Below are 13,898 nucleotides of genomic sequence, written 5' to 3'. Positions count from 1 at the left end.
GGTCCTTGGACCTGAGCAGAACAATGTGGAAAGATTCTTTTTTTTTTAAATAAAGAGAACAGCGTGTAGTTTCCTACAACTAGGCTGTAATTTATTAGATTTAAAGTCAGTCTGTCCTAACACACGGGTCTACTTCTCCAGTGTGATAAATATTCTGTGTTCTACAATTAATAATGGTTTCGGTTTGTATTGCCAATGCCCAGCAGGCAGAAGTTGTTAGTTTGCTGTCAAATATTAAGTAAAAACCTATAAAAGATCAGCCCAACATTGCTTTCCTGAACAAGGTTTGATTTTATCCTGCTAGTAAACACATTTCTGTGAATGAGAAGCTGCCTAAAGTCTAACAATGGTAGCTCATAAGATCAAACTTTAATGTTTCTCAGTCACAGACACCAACGTTTATCACAGCCACCCTACATCTTGTGTGCACCAGGGCTACAAGTGAAGCTGAGCGGATTTATTTCATTATTGCTTCAGACATCGTTTAGAGTTGTAAAATCTCTCTGAAAGTTAAAAGGACTACCATGCTCTCTGGAGCTAACCCTCTCAAGCCCTAACCCTAAATCTAACTGACACTTTAGGGCTAAACATAATCCCTACCCCAGAAAACCTTTTTTTCGGTCCTCACTCTACATCAAAGTCCTCACTTTACTAGTAAACTTAAGGCTGGTCGATATATATAAAAAAACATAAGGATAAAATAGAAATCATATTGATCGATATCGATAATTATTATCAAATTCAAAATATCTATTTTAAGTGCCATCCTGGCCACTTTATGCTGTTGCTTAGTGACTTAATTTTAGATACAGAACACACACACACTGAATTCAAACTTAACCCTTAATTCAGCCAACTTTTTACCAAAACTGCAAGTTTTAAAAAAACAAAAAAACAAGGAAAAAAACGTGCTCTCTGAACTCTTTGAAGGGGGCGGAGCTTGTCGACAAAACATTCTTGGGTCTGCATTTGTGATTGGTTGGGAGGATGTAATATTAACCTACATGATAGAATGGAATACAAAAGGAAGGAAAACTTTTATTCTATTGAACATTTTATTTACCCTTTTTTTTCTATCATTGAAATATGTCTATCGATCGATATATATATTGTTGTTGAATTATCGTCTAGCCCTAAGTAAACTAGTAAAGCAACAAATATTTACTCTGATGATCTTAAGGATTTCCATCACTTGCACAAACACGGAGTCATAGAGAGTTCCCCTGCATAGAGAACCTCTACGGCAGCAGTTCCAGTGAAGTACAGACAGTCGTTTCCAGTCCAGTACCTTCTGGCTGACGATGTGGACTGTTTATCACCTTGTCACAAACAAGGGCAGAACTTGACAGAAGGAGCAGGGCTCCTGGAAATCCAGTAGAATCAGGAAAGCACACCACAGTTAATGTTTTCGTTAAATGTCCCTCGTGACAGCTTGAGTATCATCAGTCACTTTGACAAAAACCTCTTTTATAGAGCTTGAATTCCAAAGCTATTAGGATCAGATGTGCATCATTTAATCAGCTCGGTATGGACCTGAACTTACTGAGGAGCACGGGAGAGTTTAGCAGGTCACGCTCTCCACTTGAGGCAGAGCGACAGGCTCTGGAGAATATTAAGCAGGGTCCATGCGACGATCAAGCTCATTTACGTATGGCGAATACCAGTGAGACGTGATGTGAAAACACAGAGGGAAAAAAAGACAAAGCAAACGAAACAGAGCAATCAGAAATCTGCCTGTGCCGTTTGAAATGTGTGACGGTTTCTTGGCAAGCACCCGAGCCGAAAACAGAAAAGGCACAGGCTGTGCAGCTGCAGACCGGAGAGATCTGGGTCCGTCGGGGTAACGCAATCTGATATCACATGTCAGGCAACAACACCGTTGAGGAGCGACACCGAAGGTGGCAGGAGAAGAAGAAGCAGCAGCCACAACGGGACGAGGTGAGGAAGCGACAGCAGAGCAGAGAGCGAGAAGGAGGGGAGCATTTAGCGACTGTTGTAAAGGGCTGAATCTGACACTCTGCTCAGCAGCGCTGCTCTATCCTCGCTCTGGCTGGAGCCTCGTCAAACATGCCTTCGTGCTGACGTGGAGGAGCTCGGGAAATATGCTTTTTTTTCCCGCCGTTCTACTCTGAGGAACTGATTTTGGAAGTTGGGCGTGGGTTGACCAGCGTTCCTACTGATATATGTTGTACATGCAGATCAGCCCCTGAATTTGCAGCTTTTTCGTGTAGGTTCTCTGAGTCAGGCTACTTTTTTGATAAAAATAAAATAAAAACACAACACACACAAAAAGAAAACAAAAAATGATGCACCTTTACAGACTATATTGTCTTCGGGAGACATGCATCTGCAGTCAGGAGAGATCACTCCTCATAATCGCATCTTATTCCAGCTGCAATTTCATGAATCATTAACCCATAAGTGCTTGGTTACTTCTGAACACAAGGAGCTTCTTCACTCATTATGGTTCTAATTAGAACTATAAAGCATGATTCACCAGGCTCAGCAGATGCCTAAACAAGGAGGGGAGTTAGGGCAGAGGGCAGTCTAGCCCTGGATGTTACAGTTCAGCGTGGACAGACTGTAAAAGCGGAGGGTCAGCAGCCATATGGGATTTCTGCTCTAGCTTCCAGCCCTGAGGGACTCGTTATGTTAGGACCCCCCCGCCAAAAACAAACAAACAAACAAACAAACAAACAAACAGAAAAACTCTCTCAACCTCAGAAATGTTCCCAAACCAAGCTCCCGCCAACATTTTTATTCATCTGTTGTAAAGGGTGGCCCTTTTTATTTAGATGAGTAATAAAACAGCGGAAGTCCTTCAGATGCCAAAACATTTTTAGTATGTGCAGGTTTCTAGTGTTGCAACTTCCAACCATAGAAGACATGTTGAGCCTTTTGTTGTGAAGATTACAGTAAATATGACTGACTTTTCCTGCTGGTGATTTTAGGTCGTAGTGAACTATTCCTGCTCCTTTGACTTCAGAAATGCCATTAATTCTCCCATCATCAGATCATCACAAGTAAAAAAGTCCCTTGAAAGGATCTTTTCATTGTTTTATTGTAAATCAGTACTTGTAGTTTTAGCATTTTAATTCAATTGATACCCTTTAACCCCACAAAAATCCTGCATGAACATTTCACCAAACACAGAAGTTTTAAAACATTTTCTGCTTTGTTTCCACCAGCTTTCCACACCTTGCTAGGAATAATTATTTCACCTGTCTTTGTAAACCTTTACACATTTCCCCCAAACAAAATATACTGTAAAGTCACCTGTTTTTTTTTTTTGTGCACATGCATAAACATGTTTTATTTTCTGCAACCAGATGTTTTTTGTGGGGTAGCAAAGCAACTTCAGATCCTTTTGAAATTCTAATGTGAGCCCATCTAACGGCCCCCAGATCCCCAGGGAAGCAGCAGAATTTACAGTTAGAAAGAAGCCAAAGGAGAGAGGGATTCAAAGACAGAGATGCAGTAAAGCATCAGCAATTCAGCAACAATTCAATACAGTAAATGCAGTTCAGTAAAACCATTCCGCTTTTTTGTCGCAAAATATCAGAATTATGGGCTGTTATTTTAACTCTGATTTTTTATTAGCTATCAAATTTGCTTTACAGCTAGCAGGTCTGTGGAAAGTCAGAATCTGATGGTGCAATCATAAGATGCTGCAGGCCGTCCATCCAGAACCGGTCCTGCTGGAGGTTCAGGATGGAGGAGTGCATCAAGCTGAAGATTCAAGGGAATCGACTTAGAAGGACCTATAACCAACAGATGTTTCAAGGTGAACCGAATCCGACTACGCTGGGCATTTAGAAGAACTGTAAACCTGACTGCTTTGAACTGCATGAATTTGGGCATGCAAATTTGAAGTTGAACAAAAAGTACAAAACGATTTTCTGCTGCTTAAGCACAAGAATGATGAATACATCTAATTACACACATAACAGGCACTATTTTAATGGTAACAGGAGACGTGTCTCATTTGTTAAAATGTTTTTCATTGAATTAGGTTGTGTGCCTATTCAATAAGCAAGTGGCAACAGGCTGTGACTGCCAAGTAAATCTGAGTCACTGCAGCCTGCAGGAGCCTCCCTGAACCGCTGTCCTCACAGCAAAGAGGAGATGTATGTATGTATGTATGTATGTATGTATGTATGTATGTATGTATGTATGTATGTATGTATGTGTGTATGTATGTATGTATGTATGTATGTATGTATGTATGGAAGAATCGATGTGTGGATGGATGGATGGATGAGTGGGTGGGTGGATGGAAGGAAGGGCGCTGCACTGGAAAGAAGAAGTAGGGTGCCACTGTACAGAACAAAGGAGTCGGTGCGTGAAACTGCGCATGAGTGCTGCCGCCACGCACGTGCCCCGAACCCAGCTCGGTGTCAGGGAAGTTTCCTTACGTCAGCTGCCTTTTAAAATGACACTGATTACATCCTTATTAGCGCGTCCCACGCACCGGTGGGTGGCATCTAACGGGGCCAGAGATGCGGTGATGAATGGAGGGTGAGAAGGGCGGTGGGCGATGATGCGCCCCACCACCACTTGTGTTGCATCAGCACTATATAGCAGACAAAGGATGGCGAGGATGTCACCGCGGCGAGCATCGCTGTATCACTCCAACATCTCTCTGGCCCTTCATTCTGCCCACGGTTCCGCCGTGGAGGTCAACGCGACCAGACAGCAGGCGGACCGGAATCCCCGCGTCCTGCTGAGGACGCTGACCCGCGGTCCGCGCACCGGGCAGACGCGCGTTCTCATTCCGTGACAAAGTGAACAAAGCGAACAACAGCTGAACGGGACCAAAAACGGTATTCGGCTGATCAGTTGATGGGGTGAAATAACAAGGAGCTCCCTCTCCTCCTTCCTGGGGCTAAAATATTCTCCCTGATCATAGAGAAACGATAGATTATGTGCTGTGTCTTGCATCCCGGCGCATCCGCCCCCACCCCCTTCCCCATCACTGACAACATGATGAGGCTGACGAGGGGACTGACGAAGCCACACTGCAGCATCCACTCACACATGACAACGCAGGACGGGCGCACATTTTTGACAGTCATGGCTAGTAAGAAAAGAGCCGTTTCTGTGAGTGCTGGGGAACAGCCGTGGGCACCCAGACCTGCTCCGGATCTGCCTCAACATCAAAGGAAACGCTCCAAAATGATACAGCTGAGAGAAACTTGAAATGAGCAAACAATGCTCGCCCTTACGCAGCAAATATAGCCTTCAGCCCGCTACGTGCGCGCGTGTGTGTGTGTGTGTGTGTGTGTGTGTGTGTGTGTGTGTGTGTGATCACAATAGAAAGAGGAAGAGAAGTGTGGATACTTTATGGTGTGTGTGTGTGTGTGTGTGTGTGTGTGTGTGTGTGTGTGTGTGTGTGTGTGTGTGTTTTTTTTGGGGGGGGGGGGGGGGGGGCGTTCGGTGACGGGCTGGGTGCTCGGCATTCTGCCGCCAGGAGCAGTTCTGGGATCACCGGCATCGACTTCTCCAAACCCGAGGAAAAACGGCTGCGCTCTACGGAGGATTGACTCAAAGCATAACAGGATGTGGTTCTGAGATGTGTTTCACTCCCGAACCCGCGTTCACACCCCTACACATTACACCCTTTCCATATTTGCACCGCACGCCGAGCTTTCAATATTCGTGCGTGCGGTTTCCCTCTTCTACTTTTTTTCTTCTTCTATTAGTGACTTTTGGGGTCCTCAGAAGTCAACAACAACAGTCGCGTGGTTCGAGGCCAGCGCGCTGACACTTATGCAAGTTTGCAACTCGGTATTTGCAGCATCAACAATCCATTCTGAGACTGAGATTCTGACGAACATAGAAAAACGGAGGCTCGCAAGGGAGAAAAGGCGTGAATGAACGTGCATGCCAGCTTACCTTTTACTTTCTATTCCTGTCGTATTCCAGCCCTTTTGTCTGTTTCCCACATAAGTTCTTTCACATGATGGCTCGCTTTGTCGTTTCCTCAAAGCCTCTCGTCTGCAGAAGGTGAGATGTTATTTTTCTTCCCAGTCGCCGCAACTGGAGTGCGTTTTCTCGCTTACACGAACGAGGTAAAAAAAATAAAATAAAAAAAACAACCCCTTCTGTAATTCTACGGCCCGTTGTGGACGCGCGCGCGCGCGTGTATCTGTGTGCGTTGATCCTTCGCGGCGTGCCGCTCCGTCTCCGCTGTTTGTTACACTCAACTGGAACGCCTACTCTCAGTGGCTACATTGTTGACATTCACCCGTTGACGTCACCCCACTCCCTCATTCACAACATCGTAGGCGCGCACTACTTTGCGTTGCTGTGGGCGGGAAGCGCGCGCGTACTCTCTGGAACAGTCGCAGTGGAGCTTCGAGAATCGCCCCGCTGGCCGAGAAGCTTAAATCCCACCCCCATTCGGCAAAGCGACCCCCGCCTCGCTAACCCCCCCCCCCGCCCCCCATCTCACAGAGCTTCATACAAGACCCCTCCTCCTCGGGGGCACACAGCGGGAACATGACGGCAAACGATGACACAATGCATTTTTCTCTATTTAGATACTGGCTGTGGCAGGACTAGTACTTAGGTCAGAATTTGAACACTACTACTAGCCTACTTCTGCCCAGGGGCGGATTTAGGAAATCCGGGGCCCTAGGCAAAGAAAGGCATGGGACCCTCTGAATTGTGAAGACAACACATAAAACAGACCCATTATACAGATACAGAAATTTTAATAGAATAGACATACATTATTTTTTCTGCCTTTTGTTACTCTCTTCTTATCCCTTTTCTTGTTGTTTTCTTCTCTGTATTCTTTTGTCCCTCTTTCTAGTAAACAAGCCATGATCTGCTTATCTCAGGGCCGGCCCGAAGTAAAAGCGAACTAAGCGGCCGCCCAATTTTTTTTTTCTTTTTTTACAATTAACAATTCAATAACTCAAACAAGTGATATAAATTAGGGCTGTCAAAATAACGCGTTCATTTCGATTAATTAATTTAAAAAAAATAAGGGATTAAAAAAAATAACGCAGATTAATCAATGTCGTCTAGCAGGGATTTTCAATAGGTGAGGCGGGCCTCCCCTGGGGGGGTGTGCCAAAGAGTCACAGGGGAGGCGCATGAAGATAGAGAAGAAGACAGCGCTGCCGCTCAACTAGCGATATTCGTGCCTTCTGTTTGAGCTCGCAGGAACCAATCCAAGCGCGCAGTGAAACAACTCTCAGCGCTCAAAACCGGTCTGGCACGGTCTGAAAAACTCTTCTCAACCCACTGTCCTCGCGGTGAGTTCCTTCTCTGCTCGCGTTCTACTTTGCTCGTTTCACGCTCAACACCAGCTGTGCACTCGCTCGGCTGTTTCAGCCAACCACAGACAGTTTTTTCCCCCCATCCAATCAGAGTATGGCTTGCAAGTACTGCATTCAGATGAATTAATTCAAAATGCTGCAGCCTTTGGCAGAAATTACTAAACATCACCGAGGGATTTAAGAAAAACAAATAAAAAGTGTAATATTTTAGCCTAAAATATTTAGGCTAAAGTATTTAGACTTTCCAGCTTCTGGGAGGTGATGCAAAAGTTTATTCTGAACATAATAATCATGAATGTCATCATTATTTAAAGAGCACTGTAACACGAGGTAAAACAAAGTGCCAAACATCAGAAATACATCAGATAAGAGATAACAAAATAAAATGCTTGTTTGTTAAAATAGCACTAGGTCTAAATTGTGTATAATTAGCCTAAAAAGTAGATTGGAATATGGAATATGTTGACGTCTGTTAAATTCAGGTTATCTTTTTTATTATTATTTCAGTTTACATCTCCTGTTGACGTGAGTTCAGTTTGACATTGGCATCTGTTTAGTTCAGTTTGTCTGCTGTTGAAAACAGCACTTTAATGTATCTAATGCTGATTATTCATTGAATCATTTGAATTTAAATATTTAAAATACTTTCACAGCAAAAATTATATGCGATTAATTTAGATTAATTAATTACAGAGTATGTAATTAATTAGATTAATTTTTTTAATCGATTGACAGCCCTAATATAAATTAATGAATGAATGATAATGAAAGAATTTATTTAATATGTTTTGTGACAGTTTGTATTCAGAAGTTTTAAAAAAAAAGATTGAAGTATTTTTTGTATTGTTTATTAATTTATTTAAAATCAATACATAACCTCACTGTATTCGTTTATAATATTTGCTACAGTCACAGGCTATGATTTCGGTGACCCTTAAGAAAAATAAAGATCCACTTAAATGTGAATCATTTCGTCCAGTGAGTCTATTTGGATGTCATTATAGGATATTGACCAAAGTACTAGCAGCAAGGATTGAGCCCGTTATAAGTAATATAATACATCCTGACCAGACAGGATTTGTTGCTGGTTAACAACTTCCCAGTAATCTCCGTCGCCTTTTTAATTTGATATACACTGCTGATGATAACATTGATCAAGAGATTGTAATATCCCTAGATGCCCACAAAGCCTTTGATAGAATACAGTATCTTAATTTGTTTAACATCCTTGAGAGATTAGGATTTGGTCCTAAATTTTGTTTGTGGATTGAGTTAATATATGCGAATCCCCAAGATATAGTAAGAACGAATAACATAATATTTGACCCATTCCCTCTGTTTCAGGGAAACAAGACAGGGGTATCCCCTGTCACCCCTGCTCTTTGATGTGGCAATCGAGCCCCTTCCAATAATGTTGAGGAATGCTGCTGAACTGGGGGGAATACGCAGGGGGATGCAAAATCATAAACTTTCGCCATAGGCTGACGACCTTCTTTTCCTGTCACATCCTGTCACAAGCATTTTGGTGGCTCTCATTATTGAAAACTTCGGGAGGGTTTCGGGTTATAAAATGAATCTAAAAAAAAGCCTTCAGCAAATATAATGCGCCCACCACAAATATAAAGATTTATTTAATCGCAATTTTAAAGTAACAGCGGATAAGGCGAAATCAGATATGGAAAGGTGGTCATCTCTCCCAATATCGTTGGCAGGTAAGATAAACTCTCAAAATGATCGTAATGCCAAAGTTCGTGTTCTTATTTCAGACAATACCAATTTTTATTCCTACATATTTTTTTTAAATTAAATAAATGTACATCTACCTTTTATGTGGAAAAAACAAAACAGTCCCCCAGATAAGAAGAGAGTTTTTCTAGAGAGACAGAGAGAGGAGGGGGGCCTAGCCCTACAAAATTCTATGCATTATTACTGAGAAAATGATTGCAAGTTTAACACAAAAAGTTATAAATGTGCAAAATGTATATTTATTATTTAATTTTATTTTACCTCATGCTAGAAACTAAACTTCAATTAATGGCTTCAGACACTTAAAGTACTACTGACGGTTTTATTATGCCTCCTATTCCTCTTTGAATGTTATGGACCCAAACTTTGAGAGCAGCTTTCTCCTTTTCTCCTTCTTTCTCTTCTTTCTGAGCACCATTAGGGTAGCTTCTTTCCTTTTTCTTTCTTTTATTTTATTTTCTCTCTCCTCGTCTCCTCACGCCGTTTGTTTTCAAATGGTTTTCTGCCGTGCCGTCTGCCTAGATCTTTCTGCACATGAGCAGCAAATGGACTGATCCAATGTAGTGGAGACTGTAGGGAGGGGCCCCAAGACACACTTGATATAATAAGCATTCTGATGGCATTTTAGCGAAAGGATTTTAATCAAAAACGTAATTAATGTGCACAAATAAGTAATAGCTGTAGTAACCATACATGTAAAAGGAGTTTTAGGGGGCCCCCAGGAAGTTGGGGGCCCTAGGCAACGGCCTAGTTTTGCCTAATGGTAAATCCGCCCCTGCCGCCGAGCCATGTACGAGAGGGGAGGGGGAGTAGTAGAGTGCCGTGGCACAGCGCGCTGCTGTCAGCGCGCGTGCTGACTGACACTGACCATTTCAATGGTCAGTCAGAGTGTTAGTTTTGGGCCCCCCCTCTGTCCTGGGCCCAGGCCAACTGACCCGTTTGTGCCCCCCTGTCGGCGGGCGTGACTACTGCTGCTACTACTACTACTCCTGGCAGCCCCTGACAAATTTCTCAGGGGGGCAAATGTTATGATGAATGCTAAGAATACCCATTTAATTAGTAAAATACTGATAAATAAAAATTATTAGATAGCTAACGTCGCACAGTTACATTGCAATGTTAATGTGGTTTCTGTTTCCATCTTGCCACAAGATGGAAACAGAGAACACATTAATTGTATGTACTGTACAGTATTTTTGTACAGCTAATAAGTAAAATTCTCAAGTACAATAAATCTGGTTCCACAGTAGAACAGTTACACTGGGGTCATAAAACATACAATTGTTATGTACTATTTTGGCCTTGAAATCACTGTTAGCACAATCTGCAATATATTGCTATCATGGAAACCATAGCGTGTGCACCTGCGGTACCTACCGGCCAAGCATGCACCAAGAAACTCACGTTGGGGCAAGCCCTCCTGAAGCCCATATGAATTAAATGCTGTGTCCAAAATTCAAAAAAAAAAAAAAGAAGAGACTCTTACCATGATTGTGTATGGGAGTGCCTGGGGAGATTTTCAACTTGACTGAAATCGGCCAGGGATTCTGGTTGGAAGTGGCGGGCTGCTGAACGTTACAGTGATATTCAGGCTGCTAATCGGACAATTTTATTAAAACTGAGAATATACTGAGTTTTACCGTTCTCCAATTTGCATTGCTTGTCGTCATTTAAACTTTTAACTTTTTGTTCTCTCTCTTTTTTCTTCATAGTAGGTACACCTGGTCTGGCGTTCTGTTAGCTGTGACATAATCCAGGGAAGACAGATCACCCGGTATTAGCATATAATGCACAGGCGTGCCGTAGACTGCCCACAATAAAAGGCCACTCTGAAAGATGCAGTTTTGTTTTATTAAGGGGGGGGGGGGTATGGGGACTCAGAAAACCAGTCAGTATCTGATGTGACCATAATTTGCCTCACACAGTGCAACACATCTCCTTCGCATGCCGCAGCATTTTGGATCAGCTGAAGACTTCGAACTGCATTTTGTGGACTTCCTGATAGTAAAGAATTACAATAGTCCAGCCTTGAAGTAACAAATGCATGGACTAGTTTTTCAGCATCACCCCTGGACAGGATGTTTCTAATTTTGGTGATATTCCTGAGGTGAAAAAAGAAAACTCTGGAAACCTGTTTAATATGGGATTTAAATGACATGTCTTGGTCGAAAACAACACCAAGATTTTTAACTTTATTACCAGAGGCCAAGTTAATGCCATCCAGATTAAGGGATTGATTAAGAACTTTATTTTTTGAAGACTCTGGCCCAAAGATTACAACTTCTGTCTTGTCAGAATTTAAATGCAGGAAATTTAAAGTCATCCAGCTTTTGATGTCATCAAGACATGACTGCAGTCGAAGTAACTGATTGGATTCATCAGGATTTATGGATAAATATAGCTGAGTGTCATCAGCATAACAGTGGAAATTAATCCCATGCTGTCTGATAATTTTGCCAATCGGAAGCATATATATAGTAAATAGAATTGGTCCAAGGACTGAACCCTGTAGTACTCCACAGGTGACCCTAGAGTTTGAAGAAGATTTATTATTAACATGAACAAACTGGAATCTGTCCAACAGATAAGATTTAAACCAGCCTAATGCTTTCCCCTAATCCCTACAGTATGCTCAAGTCTTTGTAGGAGAATATTGTGATCAACTGTATCAAATGCAGCACTGAGATCTAACAGGACAAGTATAGACACAAGTCCATTATCTGAGGCCATGAGAATATCATTGGTGACCTTCACCAGAGCTGTTTCAGTGCTATGATGAGCTCTAAAGCCTGACTGAAACTCCTCAAGTAGGTCCTTACTTTGTAAATGTTCACATAGTTGATTAGCAACTACTTTCTCAAGAATTTTAGATAAGAAAAGAAGATTAGATATAGGTCTGTAATTTACTAACTCATCTTGATCAAGAGATGGTTTCTTAAGTAAAGGTTTAATAACAGCTACTTTAAAAGCCTGTGGTACATATCCATTTACCAAGGATAGATTAATCATGTCTAAAATAGGACCACTGATCAGAGGGAATACCTCTTGGTTGGGATTGGGTCTAACATACAGGTAGAAGGTTTAGATGAAGCTAAAATTTTAGATAGCTCAGAAAGCTCTACTGCTTTTAAACAGTTCAGACACTGCGCAGGTTCTAAGGATTCCTCCAATGCTGCCTCACTTACTGAGGACGAGGTAATCATGTTTGGGAGGATGCCAATTATTTAATTTTTAATGGAATCAATTTTATTTATGAAGAATCCCATAAAATCATTACTGCTAAGAGCTAAGGGAATGGATGGATCAACAGAGCTGTGGCTCTGGGTAAGTTTGGCAACTGTATTGAAGAGAAATCTAGGATTATTCTTATTCTCCTCAATTAATGATGAAAAATATGCTGCTCTAACTCTGCGAAGGGTCTTGTTATACAACAATAGACTGTCCCTCCAGATTAGGTAGGATTCCTCTTGGTGTGTAGAGCGCCATTTTCTCTCCAGTTTCCTAACATTGTGCTTCAAGGAACGCAGCTCTGAATTAAACCAAGGAGCCAGCTTCCTGTGAATAATCACCTTCTTTTTCAAGGGAGCTACATTGTCTAATGCAGAACGCAATGACGAAGTCATACCGTTTACAAAGACATCTATTTGTGAATTGGAAGAAACAACATTGCTGCCATCTACAGGGCATTTCTGCAATACGGAGGATATTAAAAAAGGGACAGACTCTTTAAGTTTTGATACAGCATTATCCGATAAAGATCTACTATAATGGAACCCTCTTTTGGGGGTGGAGAACTCAGTTAGATTAAACTCAAATGTTATTAAAAAATGATCAGATAGGACAGGGTTGTGAGGAAATACTGTTAATTCTTCACAACCAATGCCATATGTCAGCACAAGGTCTAAAGTATGGAGCCAAGAGTGCGTCGGTTTATGCACATTTTGAGCAAAACCAATTGAATCTAGGATAGTTTTAAAGGCTACACTAAGGTTATCACATTCTGTGAGAGTCTTAATAATAATAATAATTTAACTTTATTGATCTCACAATGGAGAAATTCACTTCTGCATCTTAACCCATCCCCTCGGGGAGCAGTGGGCTGCCACTGTGCAGCGCCTGGGGAGCAATTGGGGGTTAAGGGTCTTGCTCAGGGACCCAGAGTGGTAGTCTGTGGGAGTTGAACTCAGAACCTCTGGGACCAAAGCTCTGTGCTCTAACCACTAGGCCACCACTCCCATCTCTCTCTCTCTTGCATAAGTTGGATGATAGCACTTTGGGAAAAATGAGTTTGCATGGCTTTCTCTGCCTTATGTATAGCAAAGGATACTATCCTCATGAATTGGAAAAGCGAAAAAAAAACTTTCAGTATCAATCAGTGTAGAGATCTTTTGTTGGATCATATTAGTCCATTTAACATGAAATAGTCCCAGCATAAATTCTAATAAAGCTTCTTGCATAAATCAATCAAGCGGAACACTATGGCAAAAGCAGTAAGGCTCCACTTGTGGAAATAAAATCTACCAGCTCCTCCTCTTTGTAGTCCCGGTCGTTGTCGTCTCTGATCAGGTCCACCACCGTTGTGCGTCTGCAAACTTCACGATGTGATTGGTGGTGAATCTGGGGACGCAGTCGTGTGTCATCAGAGTGAACAGCAGGGGGCTCAGGACGCAGCCCTAAGGGGAGCCCGTGCTGAGGGTGATGACATCAGAAGTGTTCTGTCCGACCCGGACCGACCGAGGTCTGTTGATGAGGCAGTCTAGCAGCCAGTTGTGAAGGGGTGTGCTGAAGCCCAGATTTTCCAGTTTTTCCATCAGATGCTGTGGGATGATAGCTTCGTGAGACCATCCTGATCTCGCGAGCTTT

The 13,898-nt window shown here is 42.3% G+C and overlaps 1 protein-coding gene across 3 annotated transcripts in view; it reads right to left on the bottom strand.

The window, feature by feature from the left end:
- bach2b (BTB and CNC homology 1, basic leucine zipper transcription factor 2b) overlaps positions 1-6,327 on the bottom strand; it is a 129,625-nt gene extending 123,298 nt beyond the window's left edge. For 2 of the 3 annotated variants that reach the window (XM_036147126.1, XM_036147127.1), the window contains exon 1: positions 5,896-6,327. The gene's annotated coding sequence lies outside the window, so the exon portion shown is untranslated. The remainder of the gene's footprint in view (positions 1-5,895) is intronic. The other variant, XM_036147129.1, reaches the window with a different exon arrangement.
- Positions 6,328-13,898: the final 7,571 nt, after the last annotated feature.

Source organism: Fundulus heteroclitus, chromosome 15, assembly GCF_011125445.2.
Source record: "Fundulus heteroclitus isolate FHET01 chromosome 15, MU-UCD_Fhet_4.1, whole genome shotgun sequence".
In the NCBI taxonomy this organism is placed as follows: domain Eukaryota; kingdom Metazoa; phylum Chordata; class Actinopteri; order Cyprinodontiformes; family Fundulidae; genus Fundulus; species Fundulus heteroclitus.
The sequence above is the reverse complement of the archived record's forward strand: the minus strand, read 5'-3'. Positions and strand labels throughout refer to the sequence as shown.